The sequence below is a fragment of the Heterocephalus glaber genome, unplaced genomic scaffold (genome assembly GCF_053883595.1).
Source record: "Heterocephalus glaber isolate CG9 unplaced genomic scaffold, H.glaber_assembly_v1.0 deba00000347, whole genome shotgun sequence".
Lineage (NCBI taxonomy): Eukaryota > Metazoa > Chordata > Mammalia > Rodentia > Bathyergidae > Heterocephalus > Heterocephalus glaber.
Window position 1 is genome coordinate 40,097,985 of NW_028258143.1, and position 24,357 is coordinate 40,122,341.

Genomic DNA, 24,357 nt, shown 5'->3' on the forward strand with positions numbered 1-24,357 from the left:
ATATAATGGGTTCATGGACACATGGTACACAACTCAGAACCAAATGTTGAGCTATAAATCATGGGAGAATGAGATAAATTCTTGAAATGGGAAAAAGTTCTGGGGACAGGAACAAGGGCAGTCATCAGGGAAAAGGAAGCAAATGGCTCCTGAATTAGTAAGTAAAATATAGTGCACCCCCACCTTAGTTTGTGTGAAATATTAGGAAAAATAATATGCTCTGTAGTTATGAACAAAACTTCACTTTTTTGTGATTGATGAACATTATGGAACAAGAAACATTTTCTCACAGAAACAATTTATAAATTCAGCTAAGAGTCTTAATTTCGTCAGAAAAATCTATATAGCTCATAAGACAGCTAAAAAGAGCCCTTCAAATTTCAGTAAAAAAGTAGTGGAAAACAGTTCTATTCTAAAAATAGAATAAAATTGAATAAAAATGAGCTTGTTTTTCTTGAATCTGGGTGAGCATTCAATACATTAAATTTACTTTTGACCACCACAGAAAAGTATTCATCTACAACATGCCTGAGTAGGCTGTTTATAACCCGCTACAGAGAAAGGACAAAACAAAACAAAAAACTCTCAGTTTAGTGTGAAACACAGGTGCATAAACAATCAATCACAGTAAACATAATTGTGAAGTGTACAGTAAAGGTGTGTTCCAAGCTCACAAGGGGTGATGGTGCTTGCCTGGAGATATCAGTGAGGGATCTGTTGGAAGTGACGTCTGATTTGAATTTTGTCAGAGAATAAAGTTTTCAAGGTGGGTTTATAAAAAACAAATGATAATGAAGGAAGCATTTGAAGTCTTGTGATGATTCTGGACCTAGAGATACTTTTAAAAATGCAGTCACTTGGTATTAAATATTTATCTGTCTTAATTTCTCTTTAGAAGTAATAGTTTCAACTTAAAAAAAAAATCAATTAACTAGCCTGATCTTTTTCAACCATGTTTTGGTTGTATTATGCTCACAGAAAGATTAAAGAGAGGGAAAATGAAGAATGCAAGAGAGAAGAAAGAAGACAGAGGAAGACTTGCAAAGAACCTCTCCTGGAGGACTGGCACAGAGCTTGGTGTGAGAAAAAAAAGATTAAAAAGCTAAAGAATGGAGACGCCGAATCACCCTGCTGCAGACAGACAGGTCTGCCCACACCCTACCGAGGTCCCCAGTCGCGCAGAACACATGCCGAATCAGCCCAGTGTAGACAGGCAGGTCTGTGCATGCCCTACCGAGGTCCTGAGTCATGTGGAAGACACCAAATCACCCCGCTGCAGACAGGCAGCCACCTGATTCCACACTACAAAGATGCAGAGGACATCAGACCACCAGACCAAGGTACTGAGTCCCACTGTTGCTGGCCCAGAGGTAGGGGCTTCTGAGCCATTGTTCCACTGCTCCTGGTCCAGAAGAAGGGGTTTCCCAGCCACTATCCCTCCGGCTGCTCCCAGCCCACAGGAAAGGGCTTTTGGGTCACCATCCCTACCGCTGCTCCCAGCCCCTGTCCCACCTCACCCAGCTCAGAGGAGGTAATCCCTGCAGGCGCTAACAGCCCCCCGCCCCAGTCGAAATGAGAAAACACATAAATAAGTCTCAAAACCAGACTTCCAGATCACCTACAGCAACCTCAAAGGGAAATGAGATGGAACACTCTGATACTCAACCACCTGGACCCACTGAACTGGCAACAAAAGGGGATCTGGAAAAAATGAAATCAGAAATAATTTCTCAGATAACAGGAGAAATTGTGCCCCTAGTGCAAGACATGATTAAGAAATCTAGAAAGGAGCTCAGGAACATGATGGAATCCCAACATAGGAAACAAATGGAATCCATAAAACAGATGCAAATAGATTTCCAGGACATGAAAAACTCCATTGAAAGTCTCCACAGCAGAATGAGCCAAAGTGAAGACAGAATTTCAGATATAGAAGATAAGATTGTAATTAGTGACCAGGAAAAGAAAAATTGCTTCAAAATTATAAGAGAACATGAGAAATCAATTCAGCAGCTGCTAGATGATGCAAAAAAGAATAACATAAGACTGATTGGGCTCAATGAAGAAACAGGAGAGAGTGCAGATGACATAAAAAAAATCTCTTCCCAGAAATAATGACAGAAAACTTCCCAAGCAGGGGAAAAGAGCTTGACATACAGATAAGTGAGGCATATAGGACTCCAAATAGCCTTGATCAAAAAAAATCTACACATAGGCATATAATTGTTAAGATTCCAGAAACACAACAGAAGAACAAAATTCTCCAAGCAGTCAGAGAAAAGAAACAAATCACATACAAAGGAAAGTCCATCAGAATCACAACAGATTTCTCAACACAAACCATCAAGGCAAGAAGAGCTTGGAGTGACACATTCCAAGCCCTAAAAGAAAACAGCCTCCAACCCAGATTGATGTACCTTGCAAAATTATCTTTCAAAAAGGATGGAGAAATAAGATACTTTCATGACAAAGAGCACCTTAGGAACTTCGTGAATACCAAACCAGCACTCCAAAGAATTTTACACAATATCGTAGGAACAGACATTGAGGATCACAACCCCAGGAAGCAAAGCAGAATGAACCCATCTGGCATGACAAGGAATTAAATGTAAAGGGGGAGAACCCAACAAAAAGAAAAAGTCATGGCAATGACAAGTCAATATGTTTCAGTTATAACCATTAATGTTAATGGTCTCAATTCACCAATCAAAAGAAATAGACTGGCAGAATGGGTCAAGAAGCAAAATCCAACAATATGCTGCACACAAGAAACACACTTCATTCAAAAGGAAACTCATAGACTGAAAGTGAAAGGGTGGAAAACAATACTGCATGCAACAGGAACCCGAAAAAAAGCAGGAGTAGCTATCCTCTTTGCAGATCAAGTAGATTTCAAACCAACACTGATTAAGAGAGATGAAGAAAGACACTACATCCTTGTAAAGGGAAGAATCCAAGAGGAAGAGATGACAATCATAACTATCTATGCACCAAACACTAGTGCACCCAACTACATAAAACAAATACTAACAGACATGAAAAGTCATATATGCACTAATACAATTATAGTGAGGGACCTCAACACCCCACTGTCACAAATAGATAGATCAACTAGACAAAAAATAAGTAATGAAATACTAGAACTCAATCGAACTCTTGAACAAATGAACTTAAGAGATGTTTACAGAGTCTTCCACCCCACAAAAGCAGAATACACATTCTTCTCAGCTGCACATGGGTCATTCTCCAAAATAGACCACATACTCACACATATAACATATTTAAGTAAGTCCAAAGGAATTGAAGTTATCCTCTGTAAATTATCAGACCATAGTGCAATGAAATTGGAGATCCATAGCAAAAGAAACTCAAAAAATTTCATAAACACATGGAAATTGAACAACACACTTCTGAATAACCAATAGGTCACAGAGGAAATTAAAGAAGAAATCAGACAGTTCCTTCAATTAAATGACAATGACAATACAACATATCGGAATCTATGGGACACAATGAAATCAGTCTCTCAAGGGAAATTCATAGCAGTGAATACGCATATTAGGAAAACAGAACGAGCCCAATTAAACAACCTGATGCTGAACCTCAAGCTTCTAGAAAAAGAGGAACAGGACAACCCCAAAGCTCTTACAAGGGAGGAAATTATAAAGATCAGAGGAGCAATCAATGCAATGGAGACTAAGAGAATGATACAAAAAATCAATGAAGCCAAGAGTTGGTTCTTTGAAAGAATAAACAAAATTGACAAAACCTTAGCCAACCTTGTCAGAAAAAGGAAAGAAAAGGCCCAAATCCATGCAATCAGGAATGCAAAGGGTGAAATTACAACAGACTCAGCAGAAATCCAGAGGATCATCAATACCTACTTCCAGAACCTATACGCCAATAAGATGGATAACACAGAAGAAATGGACAGATTCCTAGATACATATGAATTGCCAAAGTTGAATGAAGAAGACCTAAAAATTCTGAACAACCCAATATCAACCAATGAAATTGAAAATGTAATTAAAAACTTATCAACTAAGAAAAGCCCCAAATCCCGGGCCCTGATGGCTTCACTGCTGAATTCTACAAGACATTTAGAGAGGAACTGCTGCCACTACTGTTTAAACTCTTCAGTGAAATTGAAAGGGGAGCAATACTCCCAAATTCATTCCTGGAAGCAAACATCACCTTGATCCCCAAAGCAGAGAAAGACCCAACTGAAAAAGAGAACTATAGGTCAATCTCACTAATGAACATAGATGCAAAAATCCTTAATAAGATACTGGCAAACAGAATGCAGAAGATCATCAAGAAGATCATACACCCTAATCAAGTGGGATTCATCCCAGGGATGCAGGGATGGTTCAATATACGAAAATCAATCAATGTAATACACTATATCAATAGAGCCAAGGACAAAAACCATATGCTTATCTCCATAGACCCAGAAAAAGCATTTGACAAAATCCAACATGCATTTATGATAAAAACCCTACAAAAAATTGGAATAGATGGTCTCTACCTCAAACTGATAGAAACCATCTATGAAAAACCAACAGCCAATACCATAATAAATGGTCAAAAACTGAAATCCTTCACACTAAAATCAGGAACAAGACAAGGATGTCCACTATCACCACTCTTGTTCAATATAGTTCTGGAAACATTAGCCACGGCAATTAGACAAGAGAAAGAAATAAAAGGAATAAAGATAGGTAATGAAGAAGTCAAATTGTCATTATTTGCAGATGACATGATACTCTATATAGAAGACCCCAAGAACTCCACCAAAAGTCTTCTAGACTTAATAACCAAATTCAGTCAAGTAGCTGGTTACAAGGTCAACACACAAAAATCAATAGCTTTCCTCTACACCAATGACAGACTCACTGAGACAGAAATAGGACAAATAATTCCTTTCACAATAGCATCAAAAAACTGAAATACCTAGGAATCATCCTAATGAAAGAAATCAAAGACCTCTTCTCTGAAAACTATGGCACTCTGAAAAGAGAGATTGAAGATGATATCAGAAAATGGACAGACATCCCCTGCTCCTGGGTAGGAAGGATTAATATAGTGAAAATGGCCATACTTGCAAAACTGCTATATAGATTTAATGCAATTCCAATTGAGATCCCAGCAGCATACTTCATAGACCTCGAGAAAACAATCCAAAAATTCATTTGGAGCAAGAAGAGACCCAGAATAGCAAAAGCAATTCTAGGTAACAGAGACATGGCAGGGGGTATCACAATCCCCAACCTGCAACTCTACTACAAAGCTACTGTGATAAAAACAGCATGGTACTGGCAAAGAAACAGACCTGAGGACCAGTGGAACAGATTAAAAGATGCAGAAACAATGCCAGACACACTCAGCCATCTCATCTTTGACAAAGGAGCCAAACACCCTCACTGGAGGAAAGATAGCCTCTTTAATACATGGTGCTGGAAAAATTAGGCTTCAACTTGCCAAAGATTAAAACTAGACCTATATCTCTCACCATGCACTAAACTAAAATCAAAATGGATTAAAGATCTAAATATTAAAATAGAAACTCTGAACCAGTTGGAACAGAGGTTAGGTAGAACCCTTGAAGACATTGGTGTAGGAAAAGATTTTATGAACAAAACCTCAGTTGCCCATGAGCTAGCACAAACAATCAATAAGTGGGATCTCTTCTTATTAAAAAGCTTCTGCACAGCAAGAGAAACCACCAGCAGTGTGAAGAGACAACCCACAATGTGGGAAAAAGTCTTCACCTGCTCTTCCTCAGACAAAGGTCTACTATCTCGAATCTACAAAGAACTTAAAAAGATCAGACCTCCCAAATTTAAAGACCTAATCCAAAAATGAGCATCTGAAATGAACAGATATTTCCCAGACAAAGAAGTAGAAATAGCAAATAAATACATGAAAAAATGTTCAACATCACTGATCATTTGAGAGATGCAAATGAAAACAGCTCTGAGATTCCACTTCACTCCAGAAAGAATGGCTGCTCTCATGAAATCCACCAATAACAAATGCTGGCAGGGCTGTGGGGAAAGAGGAACCCTGCTCCACTGCTGGTGGGAGTGTAGACTGGTGCAAGCACTGTGGAAATCAGTATGGAGATACCTCAAAGAACTAGGCCTGGAAGTCCCATTTGACCCTGCTATTCCACTGCTGGGTATTTTCCCCAAAGAATTAAAAGAATCATACCACAGTGATATATGTGCACCCATGTTCATAGCAGCGCAGTTTGTAATAGCTAAAACTTGGAAACAGCCCAAATGCCCATCAACTGAGGACTGGATAAAGAAAATGTGGTTTTTTATAAAATGGAGTACTACTCAGCCATAAAAAATGAGAAATTAGAAACATTTATAGCTAAGTGGATGCACATCGAGGCAATACTCTTGAGTGAAATAAATAGAACACATGTATAAATACTGAATAGTTTCTCTGGTGTGAGAAATTGAAAGTGTAAATAAGGGCTAAATGTATAATAGGTAATGTGAAATAGGAAGAAAAGGGGCCAAGGGGAAGGAAGTTGGAGGGTTAGGTGAAAGGATAGAAGGGAATGGGATTAATATGAGAAAATGGAAAAATAGGAACAAAATCTTTGTAAATAGGGAGGACTAGAGGGGTTGAAGGGAGGGCTGGGCAAGGGTGAAAAATAAGAACCAAGAGAGACTATGTGAAGGTGCAAATTTCCAATGATGAATGTCATTATATTGTATACCTAAAATGTACCAATGATTAGAATGAATAATCGCTAATGTAAAATAGGAAGAAAAGGACCAAAGGGGTAGGGGTAGTGGGAGGGGCAGGGGAAAGGAAAGAAGGGAAAGGAAAAATGATGAGAAATGGAAAAAATGGAAATAAAGTCTTTGTAAATAGGGAAGGGTGGAGGGGGTGAAGGGAGGGCTAGGAATGGGGAAAAAATAAGAACCAAGATGCATTATATAAAGGTACAATTCCCAATGAGAAATGTAATTTTGTTGTATACCTACAATGTACCAATAAAAGAATTTAATTCAAAAAAAAAAAAGCTAAAGAATGGGTGCTTATGACTTCAGTAATCCTGGATATGCTGCAAGTGTTAGTGACTGGACATCATGGTAACAAGATAGTCGCTATTCACAGGAAGTTACAGTCCTGTGTTCACATGTGTTGAGGTATCAAAGTGACATATGGAGGTGAAAATGGACAGTTGTAAAAGAGGAGGCACACTAAACATGGTTCATATAGAGCAAAGAGAAGTTGAGAGAGATGGAGTTGGCGTATACAGGACTATCAGATATCTCCACTGGCCGGGAATAGCTAATTAGTACTAAAGATGGAGGGTTCATGGGGGAAGCAAGGTAGAGAGATTATAGGGTGCAGCCGCCTCTGCCATGACCAAAGCTTTGCAAGCTTGTTGAATGTAATTTTGGAATGCAGCTCACAATCTACACGGCTCATGAGCAATAGAGGAGATGCTGCATGCTCAGTGCAATGAAATTGAACTATGGCGAGCTACATGGAATCCTCAGATGTAATATTCTTGTGGAACTATTCTAGTTAAAAGAGGAAGGAAAATGTGCACCCCTGCTTGATTCCTTTGTTTTTCCTATGAGACATTTATGGCACAGTTTAGGCAGGAAATCTTCTAGAAAGAAAGAATGTAAGCTCCAAATTAAGTCCCAGCACAAATACTTTGTAACTTGAAACTGGAACTGGTTAATTACTCACAATAAGGGTTATTTATAATATATGGACAATAATTTTCTTGTCATGAGTTTTTATGAAAATCAAATGAAACAATGTATTCAAAAGCACTCCATAAGATAGGAAGAGCTAAAATCACCCTAAGATTTTGCTGCTCATCTTATGGCTTTTTTCATTACAAAAACTGGGATTTTGTGCCATGAGTTCTGCCTGTGTGTTGAAAGAATGTTTTAAAAAGTTTGAATCAGCAAGTTTAAAATGTAATATACTTTTTTGTTGGTCTTGCATTTTGTCTTACTTCCCCATATCAGACAATGATTAAATAGCTTTGGTTTTAGTTTCTCTAAATATGCAACTCATCTTCATTAGTGAAGAAGGAGATGTTTGTGAACCACCAGAAGATGAAAAGTGCTGCAAGAGTGTTATTGGTATTCTAAAATGGTTAACTTAATGGAACATTTGACCCAAATTTTAGAGTCTCAGCCCCAAAGAAGCAGTAAAGTGGTGTAATAAAGAAGGCAGGGCTAAGGGAGATATAAACCAAATTTATAAGCCAATTCATGGGGATGCTTGCAAAGCCAAATATAAGGAAAGGGGTGTGGGAAAAAGCAGAGGCAGCTTTTCTCCCAGAAAATGTATTCTTACATTTGGCGACTCACTGTCTACCGAGGAAGAATGACTATCATCCTTTTTCTCAATGGTGAGTCTCACATTTCAATCAAGTCTCCTTAACTGCCTTCCCACCTATTCTCTTTTATTCTCCCTCAAACATGAATGAGAAAACTTAATGAAATTAAGAAATTCTAATTCAGTCTTCTAGTCTCTTCCATTTGACGAAATTATTTAATTGTAGAAAATGAACTGAGCTGGGAAAGCACCTACTGAGTCAAACATCTAGATATAAACCAACCAAAACTGATTTGTGGCCTCAGGGAAGGAGGGAACTATGCTGGGCTGCAGTGCCTTTAGACCAGTGATGATGAATCTTTTAGAGCTTTCAATGATAACAAATAGCCCACTGTGGCATGCACGCCATAGGTTTGCCACCACTGGCTCTAGACAATTAATTTGCTTGAATCTCTTCAGTTATTTTCCCATTACCTTCAAGAGCCCTCTCATTCTCACCTCTCAAGTCCTCTACACTCCCCACCTTCCTCTCCTTCAGAGAGAAGTGAGGCTCTTTGGGCAGGGAGCTTTCATAGCATACTGCATATATACAGGTACCTTACCAGGCATTTTATACAGCCTTTCTCCTATCTAACTTCAAAGGCTTCTTGAGACAAGGTGTGAATACTTGCATTTTGAAGATAGAAAAATGGAAGCATGGAGGTTTAGTAACTTGCCATTCACCTACTTTGTGAAGGTTTGATCCAAGATTTTAAAACAGATTTTTTCTTTTTAGTTTATTGTGAGACAGTATCAAGGTACAGAGTGTGTGGACATTTAATAAAGGGCAGTTGAATGAATGAATGAATTCTTCTTAAATTATGTCTCTCTTTCTCCATGGAGTACTCTCTCATTCTCCTGATAGAATTTCTTTTCTTTGTGTGGTCCCAGGATTTCCTTGGAGATCTCCTAGCCTTTTTTAAACTTCGTATATTGATTGCTTATATGATTATAAAAAGATATGAAAATGTTCAAAAAATGCTTAGAAACACTGCTGAGTTTGTCCTCATTATATGGTGGTTCCTTTCAGAACTCTGATAAGCCTTAAGAGCAATTGTTCTGTCTAGTCATGCGCTGGCGTTTTAGTCTTCACTGTGTGTAGGGTACTTTCAAGAAAACAAGCCTGACTTGCTCCACTGGGATCCAGTTTTCCTTGTCCTTGGATGATTTCCATTGATTTGGAGCAACAGGAGAAACCGTGTCCTTGAGATGACCTATGAGTGAAACATGCCTCTAAATTCAGCCTCTAGACCTAGGAACAGACCTTTGCCTCAGAGCCTATGGTGGCTGTAAAATAGTGATCTCAAGTGATTTCTTTTTCTCTATTCAGACTTGTATGAAGCTCTCACACAACTCAGAAAAGCTTTTGTAATGTCTTAACAAGTACAAACACACCTATTTTCTTTCCCATAGATCAGCCTCCACTTACATTGAGTCTTTTAATCTAAGAACAAATTTTCTACATACAGATATTAGCTTCTCTTTGGATGAGAAAGCAACTTATCATCTTTCCCTTTAATCAGTGGCATTGGTTATTTTGTATCAAAATCATTTTTCCTGTTTCACCTGAATGTTTTACTTCTCTCAAAATACCAAAGACCACAGAGTCCCTTTGTTGTTGTTGTTGTTGCGTGTGTGTGTTTTAAATAAAAGTAAAATTTCTTGGTATCTTGAGAACAGAGAATTTTGGTCGGAAAGAAAGGAAGTACAGATAAAATACAAAGTAAAAACTTTGGTCCTGAATTTGAATTGAAAGTATCAGTTTGAACTTTAAAAGTGTTTCATCACACACACACACACACACACACACACACACACACACACACACTTTCTAGGTCTGTCCACTAAAATGGCCAAGAAATAGGAACCCACAATGAGCACCCATATCCAGAATGTGTATAGAAATAATACCATTTCCCCTCAATACCATTGTTCCTCGATGAAATAGATGACTCAAGGTCTAGAGCAGAAATTTATATCTTGTCGTACCAGATAGCAAGAATTCTATCAAAGGCTACTGGTGTTACATCACAAAGACTTAGGAGATAGTCCTTAAGGAGAGTCCTTTCAGGATGACAGGGCAATTTGAGCAATGAAAAGGATAATTACTTAAATTAAAATACATCAAATGTTTAAAATGCTTACCTCATAGTAATGCTAAAAAAATTCTAACCCTCTAATTGATCACTGTTGGAGCATGCTAACAAAGACACAATCATTTTCAAAACTAGCAAAGAGAAAGTACTAAATATGTATACTGACTATTCATGAAAAATCATATGCAAAGTAACCGAGATATTGATCAGAGGCAATTACTTCTTTATAGAAATATTCCAGCTGTAAATTTAGAAACTCTTCCTAGTGAGGGTTCAGATATAGCTCACTGGAAGAGCACTTACTTAGCATGTGCAGGGCCTTGAGTTCAACCCCCAGCACTATCAAAAACCAAACAAAAACAAAACAAAACAAAACTGTTTGATCTATGCATTTGTCTTCAAGAACTGTTAATAACACAAAAAGAAAATTAAACATTATATGCTTCCAGACAGAACATTAAAACTAAGAAATGGTCTGTCTGGGCCAGGGATTTAGCTCAGTGGTGTTGCGCCTGCCTTGCAGGTGCAAGGTCCTGAGTTCAATCCCTGGTACAGCAAAAAAAAAAAAAAAAAAAAAAAATCTGTCTAAAAAGATAAATAAATGATCTGACAAATAAAACTCGATTTTGATCAGGTTTCTGATTCTAACTTTTTAAGAGTAAAAGTGTTGATTTTATGGAAAATAAAAATAGAGCAATACATTTAACAGTATCATGAGGGATACAATCGACAAGCATAAAATTTAGGAAAATTTGTAAGACAAACAATCCATTTGCACCAAAAAATACATTTTAAGAAAAAGAAAAGATGAGGGTTAGGAAACCTAGATATTAAATAGACTTTAGGAAACCTATTAATCAATTGCAATGAGTGAAGTTTATTTAGATCTTGAGTCAAACAAACTGTGAAATACACATACAACATTTAAAGTATGTAAAGGTCACTAGGAAATTTGAGCATTAATGGAAGATTTACAATGTTATAGATTTATAGTTAATTACTCTCAGGTGTGTTAATTGTAGTCTCATGTTTTTAAAAAAGAAGTCTTTTTGGAAATAATACTGAAATATTTGTGGATGAAACAGATAACTGGATTTGCTATAGAAAATACGGGGAGTGGAGGGGTAACAGATGAAACAAGACTGAATGTGAATTGATCATTGCTGAGGTGTGGTGATGGATACATGGTGGCTTATTATACTCTTTGATAAGCATAATACAAAGTTGAAAAAGATGGGAGATCTACGGTTCCCCCACAGATTGCATAGTTCACTGGTATGACTCAAGGGTAGAGTCTTGGCCAAGTTTATAAAAAGCTGCAGGCTTCCTGTTCAGTGGTCAATTCATAAGGTTAGTTTGTGCTGGATTAAGATTCTGACATGGGGCACAAGCTAATGGATTCTTTTGTGACAGGCAGGTAAGAAAATGTGATTTAGGGTGGTGTTTCTACAAGCTGCAATTTAAAAGAAAAAGGGAAACACAGGGGCTTTTATATTGCTATTTTCTTCAAAAAAGATTTACATTTTCATCTTATTCAGAGACAATTTACTCAGTGTCAATCAGCATGAGCAGCCAAACTGAGCATCATGGTATTATTTTTGCTTCAGGGAAAAGAGAAAAATAGTAGTGCCACTCAAATAAATTACAGTAGAAACTTATGAATGACAAGGAGCTCTGCTTCAATTCCAGATTTTAGACATCTAAATATGCCCTAAGGAAGTTAAGATTGGAAACGCAAAATTTTTTCTACTCAAAATGTATTAATTTATTTTGACAAGTATAGACATTCCTAACAAAATTCCAAAGTATATAGAAACAGTACCTGAGCTTTTATTTATTTATAGTTTTTGCAGTATAGAACTTTATGGTTCTCTTCAATTTAATAATATTCATAGATTTGTAGAACAAGAAGATTGTTCTATTAAGTGAACTGTGATACATCTCATTTAGAGCTGTGGGAAGTCACCAATTCTAAGCAAACTTTTTAACGTATGTTTTGTGCACACAAAAGTATCTAATTGGTCTTAACCCCATTTTGCATGAATCTACATTTTTATTGAAAAACTAAAATCCTTACTGCAAATTTAAAATATGTAAAATTAAGTGGAAAGTAGAAAGTTATCATATTGTCACTTTTTGACCTTGTATGTGACCTCCTTTGCCTTAGATGGCATATACTGCGAGGGTACATTTGTTACAGTTGATAAACTCCTAAACTGACACATCACAACCATCTAAAGTCCCTCTTATCTCTATCATTCATTTCATTATACAGAAGCTAATATATAAATAATATTATTAAAATATTCATATATTATCATTATTCATAAATTACCTTTATATTTAATATATAAAATATATTTGAGTACATTATTGCTGTTATTTTGAACATCTTGTTATCTGTTGAATGAAATAAGAATAAGAAAAATACAAGCTGGGGGCTGGGGATTTAGCTCAGTGGTTCTGGTGCCTGGCTTGCAAGCGCAAGGTCCTGAGTTCAATCCCTGGTACCAAAAAAAAATACAAGCTTTTATTTTACCTTTACTTATTCTTTAATGCTCTTCCTTTATGTACATCTGTGTTTCTTTATTACTTTCCTTCTCTCTGAAGAACTTCATTTAATATGTCTTGCAAGGCACATCTACTGGCAACAAATTCCCTCAATTTTTGTTTGTGTGATAAAATCTTTATTTCTCCTTCACTTTTAAAGGATAATTTAATGATGTTTGAATTCTAGGTTGGTGTTTTTTTTCTTTTAACACTTTAAGTATTTCACATTATTCTCTTCTTGCTTACCTAGGTGTTCTCTCCCTCTCTCTCTCTCTCTCTCTCTCTCTCCCTCTCTGAATGGAACTAAGGGTTTTGCACTGAGCTCATTGCCAGCCCTTTTTATTTTTGTTTTTATTTTTATTTTGAGACAGGATCTTGCTAAGTTTCCCAGGACTCAAACTTATAATCCTTCTGCCTCAGCCTCGGGGAGGCTGATTACAGGTGGGATTACAGGTGTGTACCACCATACATGGCATTGTTTGTATAGTTTCTGAGGAGAATTAATATGTGATTCTTATCTTTGCTCTTCTATAGGCAAGGTGTTTTTCCTTCAAGATATTTTCATCTTCACCTTTTATTTTCTGAAATTTGAATATGACATGCCTAGGTGTAGTTTTGGGAGGCATTTATTCTGTTTGGTATACTTGGGGCTTTCTGGATTGGCAGTTTCGGATTTAACATTGATTTAATTCTTAGTTATTGCTTCAAGTAGTGTTTGGGTTTCTCCTTTCTCGCTTGTACTGATATTCCCATCACAAGTATTTATATGTTCTACCACAGTCCTTGGATATTCTTGCTCTTTCAGTCCTTTTTTTCTCTTTGCTTTTCATTTTAAAAGTTTTTAATTGTCATATCCTCAAACACAGAGATTCTTTCTCTAGCCATGTCTAGGCTACTAATAAGCCCATGGCAGCCTTGTCTGTTCTGTTATAGTGTTTTTTAATCTCTAACATTTCTTTTTTTTCTCTAGCATTTCTTTTCTGCTTACATTACCCATCTGTTCTTACATGTTATCTACTTTTTTCCGTTAAAGTCGTTAGCATATCAATCATAATTTTTAAAAATTGCTTATCTGATAATTCCAACATTCTGGCTATCTGATTGGATCCAATGCTTGTCTGTCTCTTCAAACCTTGTTTTTTTGCCTTTTCGTAAGCTTTGTAGTATTTTTTGTTGAAAGGATGTGATGTACTTGGAGTAAGGAACTGAAGGAACTAAGCATCTCATAATATGGTGGGAAGAGGTAGGAAGGAGGAGGTTTCTAACTATGATCAGGTCTCAGTCTTGTAATGAGCCTGTGCCTCTGGGCAGCGGCCTTCACTAGCAAGTGCTTCTCAGTTGTATTTCCTCCCTTCATTAGGATAGAGTGGCTGGAGAAGGCTGGAGCTGGTTATTTTCCTTCCCTCAAATAGGTTAGGCTTTGAATAAACTCCAACAGGTCAGGCTGTAGTGAAACAGTTTCTCCTGAAGTGAACCTTTGTTAGGAGAAGAATGCTAGCCAGATGTGGTGGTATGCACCTGTAATCCTAGCCCTCTGGAGGTCGAGGCAGGATTGCAAGTTCAAGCCCACCGTGGACAACTTAGACCCTGTCTCAAAATAAAAAAAGGGTTGGGGGTGTAGCTCAATGTGAAGGCCCTGGGTTTGATCCCCAGTAACAAACAAACTGGTGAATTCCGAAAGGGTTTCTTTTTTGCTCCCTCTGCTGGAAGCATGAAGAACTTTTTCTGATACTGTGATCACCTGGTAGAGCCCCTGAAGATAGAATTCACAAAAGTATGCTGCTCATAACCAGGTCCTCCTAGAGTTTTAACTTTCAGAGTTGTCCAGCAGTTCTGTCAATTACAGTTCAAGTTTTCCCATCCTAGCCCTGGATCCTGTGGGGTTTTTGCTTGTGATTTGCTGCTCCAAAAACTTGTGATTCTTTGTATCCTTCAGGCTGTCTCTCCAATTTTGGGGGCAATAATTTTCTCTGTGACTTCATTTCTCTGATGGACCTAAGAAGAGTCGTTGATTTTTCAGTTTGTTCAGCTTCTTAATTGTTAGAATGATGCTGGAACTTCTAAGCTTCTTACATGCCAGACCCAGAATTGGAAGTCTTCAAAAAGTACAAGTATTTAAATCACACATTAAACAGAGAGAATGTAAATGCCCCCCTGCCTCTTTCTTTTAACTCCAGAAGGTCTAAGGAATCTCTGTAACTCTGGCTCATAAATGTTGAGGACATCTAAGGGTATAGAAACATTCCAACCCTCTTTTAGGCCTGTGACTTTTCAGATTGCTAACATTGGTGGTACAGAGTAGGTCCCATACCTAAGAATGTATGAGTGAGGAATCCTAGTAGGCTGAACATGATAGCATGGTTTATAAAATACAGTGGATGCTACTGCCATGTACCAGTGGAAAGGCAGAGATCTTCAATACAAGAAGCAAAACATCACCCTTAGAAACACAAATTTCAACTTGCTCAGTGCAGTCAGTTGTGAGCTACAGTTGAGGGAAGGTGTGTTTTAAAATGTGCCATAAATCATGGATTATGAACAACACATTAACATGAAATTTTGTTTCAAACTGCAAAAATGTGCTAACTGAAACTTAGGCTTGTGGTTGGGATTCTGAGACCAAGGTTCAGATTTCTCAGTGGAAAACCCCTAGTTCTTGTTTTAAAAAAGCATGTCAATCAAGATTCAGCATCAGGCTCCACCATGCCCATCTCAGAGGAAGGGGCTTACGGGCCACCATTTCACCGCTCCCAGCCCAGAGGTAGGAGCTTCTGGGTACTGGTTCCACCATGCCCAGCCCAGAGGAAGGGGCTTCCAGGCCACTGTTCCACTGCTCCCAGTGCAGAGGAGGTGATTCACCCCCCACGTCGAAATGAGAAGACACGTAAACAGGTCTCAACCAGACTTCCAGATCACCTACAGCAACCCCCAAAGGGAAATAACATAGAACAGTCTGATACTCAACAACCTGGACTCCCTGAACTGGCAACAAAAGAGGATCCAAAAAATGAAATCAGAAATAATTTCTCAGATAACAGCAGAGATTGTGTGATAGTGCAAGACATGATTAATAAATCTAGACAGGACCCAGATAAAAAAATAGAGAAGCTGAGGAACATGATGGAATCCCAACATAGAAAACAAATGGAATCCATAAAACAGATACAAACAGATTTCCAGGAGATTAAAAACTCTATTGAAAGTCTACACAGCAGAATGAGCCAATGTGAGGACAGAATTTCAGATATAGAAGATAAGATTGCAATTAGTGACCAGGAAAAGAAAAATTGTTTCAAAATTATAATGGACCACAAGAAATCAATCCAGCAGCTGCTAGACGATGCAAAGAAGAATTACAAGACTGATTGGAGTCAATGAAGAAACAGGAGAGAGATGACATAAAAAAGCTGTTCACAGAAGTGATGGCAGAAAACTTCCTAATCAGGGGAAAAGAACTTGACATACAGATAAGTGAGGCATACAAGTCTCCAACTAGCCTTGATCAAAAAACATCTACACATAGGCATATAATAGTTAGGATTCCAGAAACCCAACAGAAGAACAAAATTCTACAAGCAGTGAAAGAAACAAATCACATACAAAGGAAAGCCCATCAAAATCACAGCAGACTTCTCAACACAAACGCTCAAGGCAAGAAGAGCTTGGAGTGACATATTCCAAGCCCTAAAGGAAAACAGCCTCCAACCCAGATTGATGTACCCTGCAACATTGTCTTTCAAAATGGAAGGATAAATAAGCTACTTTCATGACAAAGAGCTCCTTAGGAACTTCATGAATACCAAAACATCACTCCAAAAAATTTCAGACAATATCCTAGGAACAGACAATGAGGATCACAACCCCAGAAAGCACAGTAGAATGAATCCATAGGGCACGACAAGAAGTTAAATGTAAAGGAGGAGAATTCAACAAAAAGAAAGTCATAACAAGGATAAGTCAATATATATCAGTTATAACCATCAACGTTAATGGTCTCAATTCACCAATCAAAAGAAATAGATTGGCAGAATGGGTCAAGAAGCAACATCCAACAATATGCTGCATACAAGAGACACACTTAATAAAAAAAGAAGCTCATAGATTGAAAATGAAAGGGTGGAAAACAATACTCCATGTGACAGGAACACACACAAAAAAGCAGGAGTAGCTATCCTCTTTTCAGATCAAGTGGATTTCAAACCAACATGGATTAAGAGAGACAAAGAAAGACACTACATCCTTGTAAAGGGAATAATCCAACAGGAAGAGATGACAATCATAAATATATATGCACCAAACACTAGTGCTCCCAACTATATAAAATGAATACTAACAGAAATTAAAAATTATATATGCACTAATACAATAGTAATAGGGGACCTCACTGCCACATATAGATAGATCAACTAGACAAAAAAAAAGAAGCAATGAAATACTAGAACTCAATCAAACTCTGGAACAAATGAACTTAACAGATGTGTACAGAGTGTTCCACCTCACAAAACCAGAATACACATTCTTTTCAACTGCACATGGGTCATTCTCCAAAATAGATCACATACTTGCTCATACAACATGTTTAAGTAAGTGCAAAGGAATTGAAGTTATCCCCTTATATTATCTGACCATAGTATGATGAAATTGGAGATCAATAGCAAAAGAAACTGCAAGAATTTCCTAAACACATGGAAACTGAACAACACACTTTTGAATAACCAGTGGGTCACAGAGGAAATTAAAGAAGGAGTCAGAGAGTTTCTTCAATTAAATGACAATGACAATACAACATATCAGAACCACTCCGGGGGTCGGCCAAGCAGCCTGAGGCCCCTTGGCTGTGTTCCGGTTCCTGTCCACAGCATGGTGAGGTCCCAGGAGCAGCATGGAGCCCTGCCTTCATCTGGTGCTTCACTTAGGTGCACTGGCGCCTGCCAGGCCCAATTCCATCTCTCTCCCCCCCACCGCCTTACAGCTCTTCTGCTACCTGGTCCCTCACTACAGAGGCACAGGGGATTATACTTCACATAGTTAAATGTGATAGATTAATAACTACCACAAATTGTCATTTTCTAAGCTGTGCTTGATGCTATGGTATTGCTGATTGTAAAATTTGTCCTAACATGTTGTGATTGATCTAATCAGATTTCCTTCCTGGTATAGGGAAAATAAAATAGCCTCAGAGTCATTAGAGCCTCAAAACCTAAACACAAGCCATATCTGGAAGACACCTCTGAAAAGTAATCATTCCACAAGGGTTTTAAACACAAGCAACAAAGATACCTGCATTAAGCAATTTTAAAATGTCAACCCAGGAATTAAACCAAGGACAGTACCAAAAACAAAAATGAGAAGCCATTTAAGCAAGGCACAAACGCAGGCTTCCACACCACAAAAAGGAAATTCTGGGGGAAATGAGGTGGAAAAGTCAGATAATCAATCACCTGGACACCCTGAACTGATAGCACAGGAAGTAACAAAGCAGATACACGAGGCTCTAGAAAAATTCAAAGCAGAAATAATCTCCCAGATAACTACAGAGATGGTGAGCAGAGTGAAAGACATGATTAGAGGCTCTAGAGCAGAAACAGACAAGAAAATAGATGAGATCAGAAACATGCTGGAAGCCATGAATGCCCAGCATAAGAAAGAAATGGAAACCATGAAACAGATTAAAACAGATATTCAGGAGATTAAAAACTCCAAAGAAAGCATGCAGAGCAGACTAAGAGAATCTGAAGACAGAATATCAGATATAGAAGACAGGATCACAGTTAAGGACCAAGAAAACAGAGATTTCTTAAAGATAGTAAGGGACCATGAGAAATCAATCCAACAGCTGCTAGGTGATGGAAAGAAGAATAACATAAGACTGATAGGAGTCCATGAATAAACAGGAGAAAGTACAATTGACATAAAAAATCTGTTCACAGAAGTAATAGTAGAAAACTTCCCAGACAGAGGTGGAGAATTGGACACACAGATAAGTGAGGCATATAGAACTCCACCCAGCCACAATAAAAAAAAAAATCTACACCTAGGCATATAATAGTCAAGATCCCAGAAACCCAACAGAAGAACAAAATTCTACAGGCAGTTAGAGAAAAGAAACAAATCACATAGAAAGGAAAGCCCATCAGAATCACGGCAGATTTCTCAACACAAACGCTCAAATCAAGGAGAGCCTAGAGTGAAGTATTTCAAGCCCTAAAAGAAATTAACTTCCAACCTAGACTGTTGTATCCTGCAAAATTATCTTTTAAAATCGATGGGGAAATTAGATACTTTCATGACAAAGAACACCTGAAAAATTTCATGAGCACCAAACCAGCACTCCAAAAATTTTATGCAGTATCCTAGAAAAAGACAATGAAGGTCACAACTCCATGAGGGCCAACAGAGAGAAGACATCACACAAGGTAAGGCACTAAAGGGAAAGGGGGAAAAATAAGAAAAATAAGAAAAGAGCCAACAACAATAAAACATCATGGCAAGAATGAGTCAATATCTCTCAATTATAACTATCAATGTTAATGGCCTCAATTCACCAATCAAAAGAAACAGACTGACAGAATGGATTAAAAAGCAAAACCCAGCGATATGCTATATACGAGAAACACACCTAACTCAAAAGGAAATTCATAGACTAAAAGTAAAAGGATGGAAAACAGTTCTCCACATGACAGAATCCCAGAAAAAAGCAGGGGTAGTAATCTTATTTGCAGATAAAGTAGATTTCCAACCAAAACTAATTAAGAGAGACAATGATGGTCACTACATCCTTGTGAAGGGAACAATCCAAGAGGAAGAGATGACAATCCTAAATATTTATCACCAAATACAAATGCCCCCTATACAAAACAAATATTAATGGACATGAAAAACCAAATAAGCACTAACACAAGTGTAGTGGGGGACCTCAACACCCCTCTATCACAAATAGACAGATCATCTAGGAAAAAAAATTAACAATGAAATTCTAGAACTGAACCAAGCTATTGAACAAATGGACTTAAGAGATATTTATAGAGTGTTCCACCCCACAAAATCAGAATACACATTTTTTCAGCTGCACACGAGTCATTCTCCAAAACAGATCACATGCTAGCTCATAGGGCAAATCTAAGTAAATGTAAAAGAATTGAAGTTATCACCTGTATATTATCAGACCATAGTGCAATAAAATTGGAGATCAATAACATAAGAAACCGCAAAACTCCCACAAACTCAGGGAAATTGAATAACACTCTCCTGAACAACCAATGGGTCACAGAGGAAATTAAAGAAGAAATTAGACAGTTTCTACAAGTAAATGATAATGCCAGTACAACATACAGGAATTTGTGGGACACAATGAAAGCAGTTCTATGCGAGAAATTCATAGCAGTGAATGCCCATATTAGGACAACACAGAGAACTCAGTTAAATAACCTAAGGCAGAACCTCAAGCTCCTAGAAGAAGAAGAGTGTAACATACCCAAAGCTCATTCAAGAAAGGAAATTATAAAGATCAGAGTGGAAATCAATGCAATGGAGACTAAGAGAAAGATACAAAAAAATCAATGAATCAAAGAGCTGGTTTTTTGAAAGAATAAATAAAATTGATAAACCTTTAGCAAACCTTATCAAAAAAAGGAAAGAAAAGGCTCAAATCCATGCAATTCAGAATGAAAAAGGTGAAGCCATAACAGATCCAGCAGAAATCCAGAGGATCATCAATACCTACTTTGAGAACCTGTACTCTAATAAAATGGAAAACACAGGAGAAATGGACAGATTCCTAGATACATACGAATTGCCAAAGTTAAATGAAGATGATATAGAAATTCTAAACACCCCAATAACAAAGAGTGAAATTGAAAATGTAATAAAAAATTTACCAACAAAGAAAAGCCCAGGTCTTGATGGATTCTACAAGACCTTTAAAGAAGAACTATCACCATTGCTGTTTAAACTCATCAAGGAAATTGAAAGGGAAGCAAGGCTTCCAAATTCTTTCCTGGAAGCAAGTGTTACTTTAATTCCAAAACCAGGGAAAGACCCAACCCCAAAAGAGAACCACAGACCAATCTCCCTAATGAACATAGATGCAAAAATCCTTAATAAGATACTGGCAAATAGAATGCAGAAGATCATCAAGAAGATCATACACCCTGATCAAGTGGGATTTATCCTAGGGATACAGGGATGGTTCAACATACGCAAATCAATCAATGTAATACACTATATCAACAGAGCCAAGGACAAAAACCATATGAACATCTCAATAGATGCAGAAAAAGCATTTGACAAAATCCAACATGCATTCATGATAAAAACCCTACAAAAAATTGGAATAGATGGTCTCTACCTCAAACTGATAGAAGTCATGTATGAAAAACCAACAGCCAATATCATACTAAATGGTCAAAAACTGAAATCCTTCACACTAAAATCAGGAACAAGACAAGGATGTCCACTATCGCCACTCTTGTTCAGTATAGTTTTGGAAACATTAGCCATGGCAATTAGACAAGAGAAAGAAATAAAAGGAATAAAGATAGGAAATGAGGAAGTCAAATTGTCATTATTTGCAGATGACATGATACTCTATATAGAAGACCCCAAGAATACCACCAAAAGACTTCTAGACTTAATAACCCAATTCAGTAGAGTAGCGGGATACAAGGTCAACACACAAAAATCAATAGCTTTCCTCTACACAAACAACAGACTCACTGAGAGAGAAATAGAGCAAACAATTCCTTTCACAATAACATCCAAAAAACAGAAATACCTAGGAATCAACCTAACAAAAGACATCAAAGACCTCTTCTCTGAAAACTATAGCACTCTGAAAAGAGAGATTGAAGATGATATCAGAATATGGACAGACATCCCCTGCTCCTGGGTAGGAAGGATCAATATAGTAAAAATGGCCATACTTCCAAAACTGCTATATAGATTCAATGCAATCCCAATTGAAATCCCAGCAGCATACTTCATGGACCTTTAGAAAATAATCCAAAAAGTCATTTGGAACAAGAAGAGGCCCAGAATAGCAAAAGCAATTCTAGGCAAAAGAGACATGGCAGGGGGTATTACAACTCCCAACTTGAAACTATACTACAAAGCTACTGTGATAAAAACAGCATGGTACTGGCAAAGAAACAGACCTGAGGACCACTGGAACAGATTAGAAGATGCAGAAACAACTCCAGGCACACTCAGCCACCTCATCTTTGACAAAGGAGCCTTACTAGAGGAAAAATAGCCTCTTCAATAAATGGGGCTGGAAAAATTGGATTTGAACTTGCCAAAGATTAAAACTAGACCTGCATCTCTCACCATGCACTAAACCTAAATTGAAATGGATTAAAGATCTAAATATTAAAATAGAAATGCTCAACTGGCTGGAAGAAAGGTTAGGTAGAACTCTTGAAGACATCGGTGTAGGAAAAGATTTTATGACAAAAACTTCAGTTGCCCATGAACTAGCACAAACAATCAACAAGTGGGACCTCTTCTTATTAAAAAGCTTCTGCAAAGCAAGAGAAACCACCAACAGTGTGAAGAGACAACTCACAATCTGGGAAAAACTTTTCATTTGCTGTTCCTCAGATAAAGGTCTACTATCTAGAATCTATAAAGAACTTTTAAAAAATCAGACCTCCAAATTTAAAGACCCAGTCCGAAAACGAACAGACATTTCTCAGACAAAGAAGCAGAAAGAGCAAATAAACATATGAAAAAATGTTCAACACCACTGGTCCTTTGAGAGATGCAAATGAAAACAATGCTGAGATTTCACCTCACTCCAGAAAGAATGGCTGCTATCACGAAATCAACCAATAACAAATGCTGGTGGGGCTGTGGGGAAAAAGGAACCCTGCTCCACTGCTAGTGTAGACTGGTGCAACCACTGTGGAAATCAGTATGGAGATACCTCAAAGAACTAGGACTGGCAGTCCTATTTGACCCAGCTATTTCCCTGCTGGGTATCTTCCCCAAAGATTTAAAAGAATCATACCACAGTGATATATGTGCACCCATGTTCATAGCAGCACAATTTGTAATAGCTAAAACTTGGAATCCCCCCAAATGCCCATCAACTGGAGACTGGATAAAGAATATGTGGTTTTTTAATAAAATGGAGTACTACTTAGCCATAAAAAATGAGAAACTAGAGACATTTATCGCTAAATGGATACACATTGAGGTGATGCTCTTAAGTGAAATAAACAGGACACACACGTGTAAATACTGAATAGTTTCTCTAGTATGAGAAAGTATATTTACACTGAAAGTGTAAGTAAGGACTAAAAGGTATAATAGATAATGTGAAATAGGAAGAAAAGGGGCAAAGAAGAAGGGGAAGTGGGAGGAGTAGGTGAAAGGAAAGAAGGGAATGGAATTAATATGAGAAAAGGAGAAAATGAAAAATGGAAACAAAGTCTTTGTAAATAGGGAGGGATGGAGGGGTTGAAGGGAGGGCAAGGGAAGAGGGAAAATAAGAACCAAGAGAGATTATATAAAGGCACGTATCTCCAATGATGAATGTCATTATATTGTATACCTAAAGTGTTCCAATAAAATAATATTAAAAAACGATTTAGCTTCAAGGTGATGTCGATCATGTTTCTGACTTTGATGCAAATATGTGAGCTGAGTTTGTACCTGGGAACACTATGGTGAACTCTGAATATTATAAAGGCTTATTAAAATGTGTAAAAAATGATGTATGTAGAAAACAGCCTGAGAAATAGGTAAAATGTTTCATCCTCCATCATAACAATGTTCTGTGTTACATATTTTTTCTGACATGGCAATTTCTGTCCAATAAAAACATTATAGTGATCCTCATTCCCCTTATTCACTGGATCTGGCATCGTGCCACATCTAGCTCTTTCCTAAAGTTGAAGTGATTATGAAAGATAAACTTTATGAATCTATTCAGGACATTGAGGCAGCCTCAACAGTACAACCAAAGACACTCATGAAAGACTTTTAGAACTACTTCAGAAAGTAACAAAAACAAAGGGACAAGTGTGCTCAAAGCAATGGAGAGCATTTTGAGAGGATTAATAGCAATGTGTCTTGCTGTAATAATTTTTTTAAAAAATGAAACATCACTGTATTTTTTGGATCACATTTCATATTTTATCTAGCTTTAGGCAAAATCCTACAAATTACTTCTCTGCAACAAGAAAGACTAATATTTATTATTTATAAGGCAGAAGTAACCTTATAGTATTTCATTTAATTTTCATAATAATTCTGTGAGGTAGATACTGTTAATCTTATCTTATGATAAGAAAACAGATATGGAGAGATTAAGTGACTTCTCTAAAATCATACAGTTGGG

General features: G+C 37.4%; 1 protein-coding gene across 2 annotated transcripts in view; it reads right to left on the minus strand.

Annotated features, from left to right (window-relative positions):
- Positions 1-24,357, minus strand: part of Pla2r1 (phospholipase A2 receptor 1) — a 148,530-nt gene that overhangs the window by 42,087 nt on the left and 82,086 nt on the right. The gene's annotated exons all lie outside the window — the stretch shown is intronic.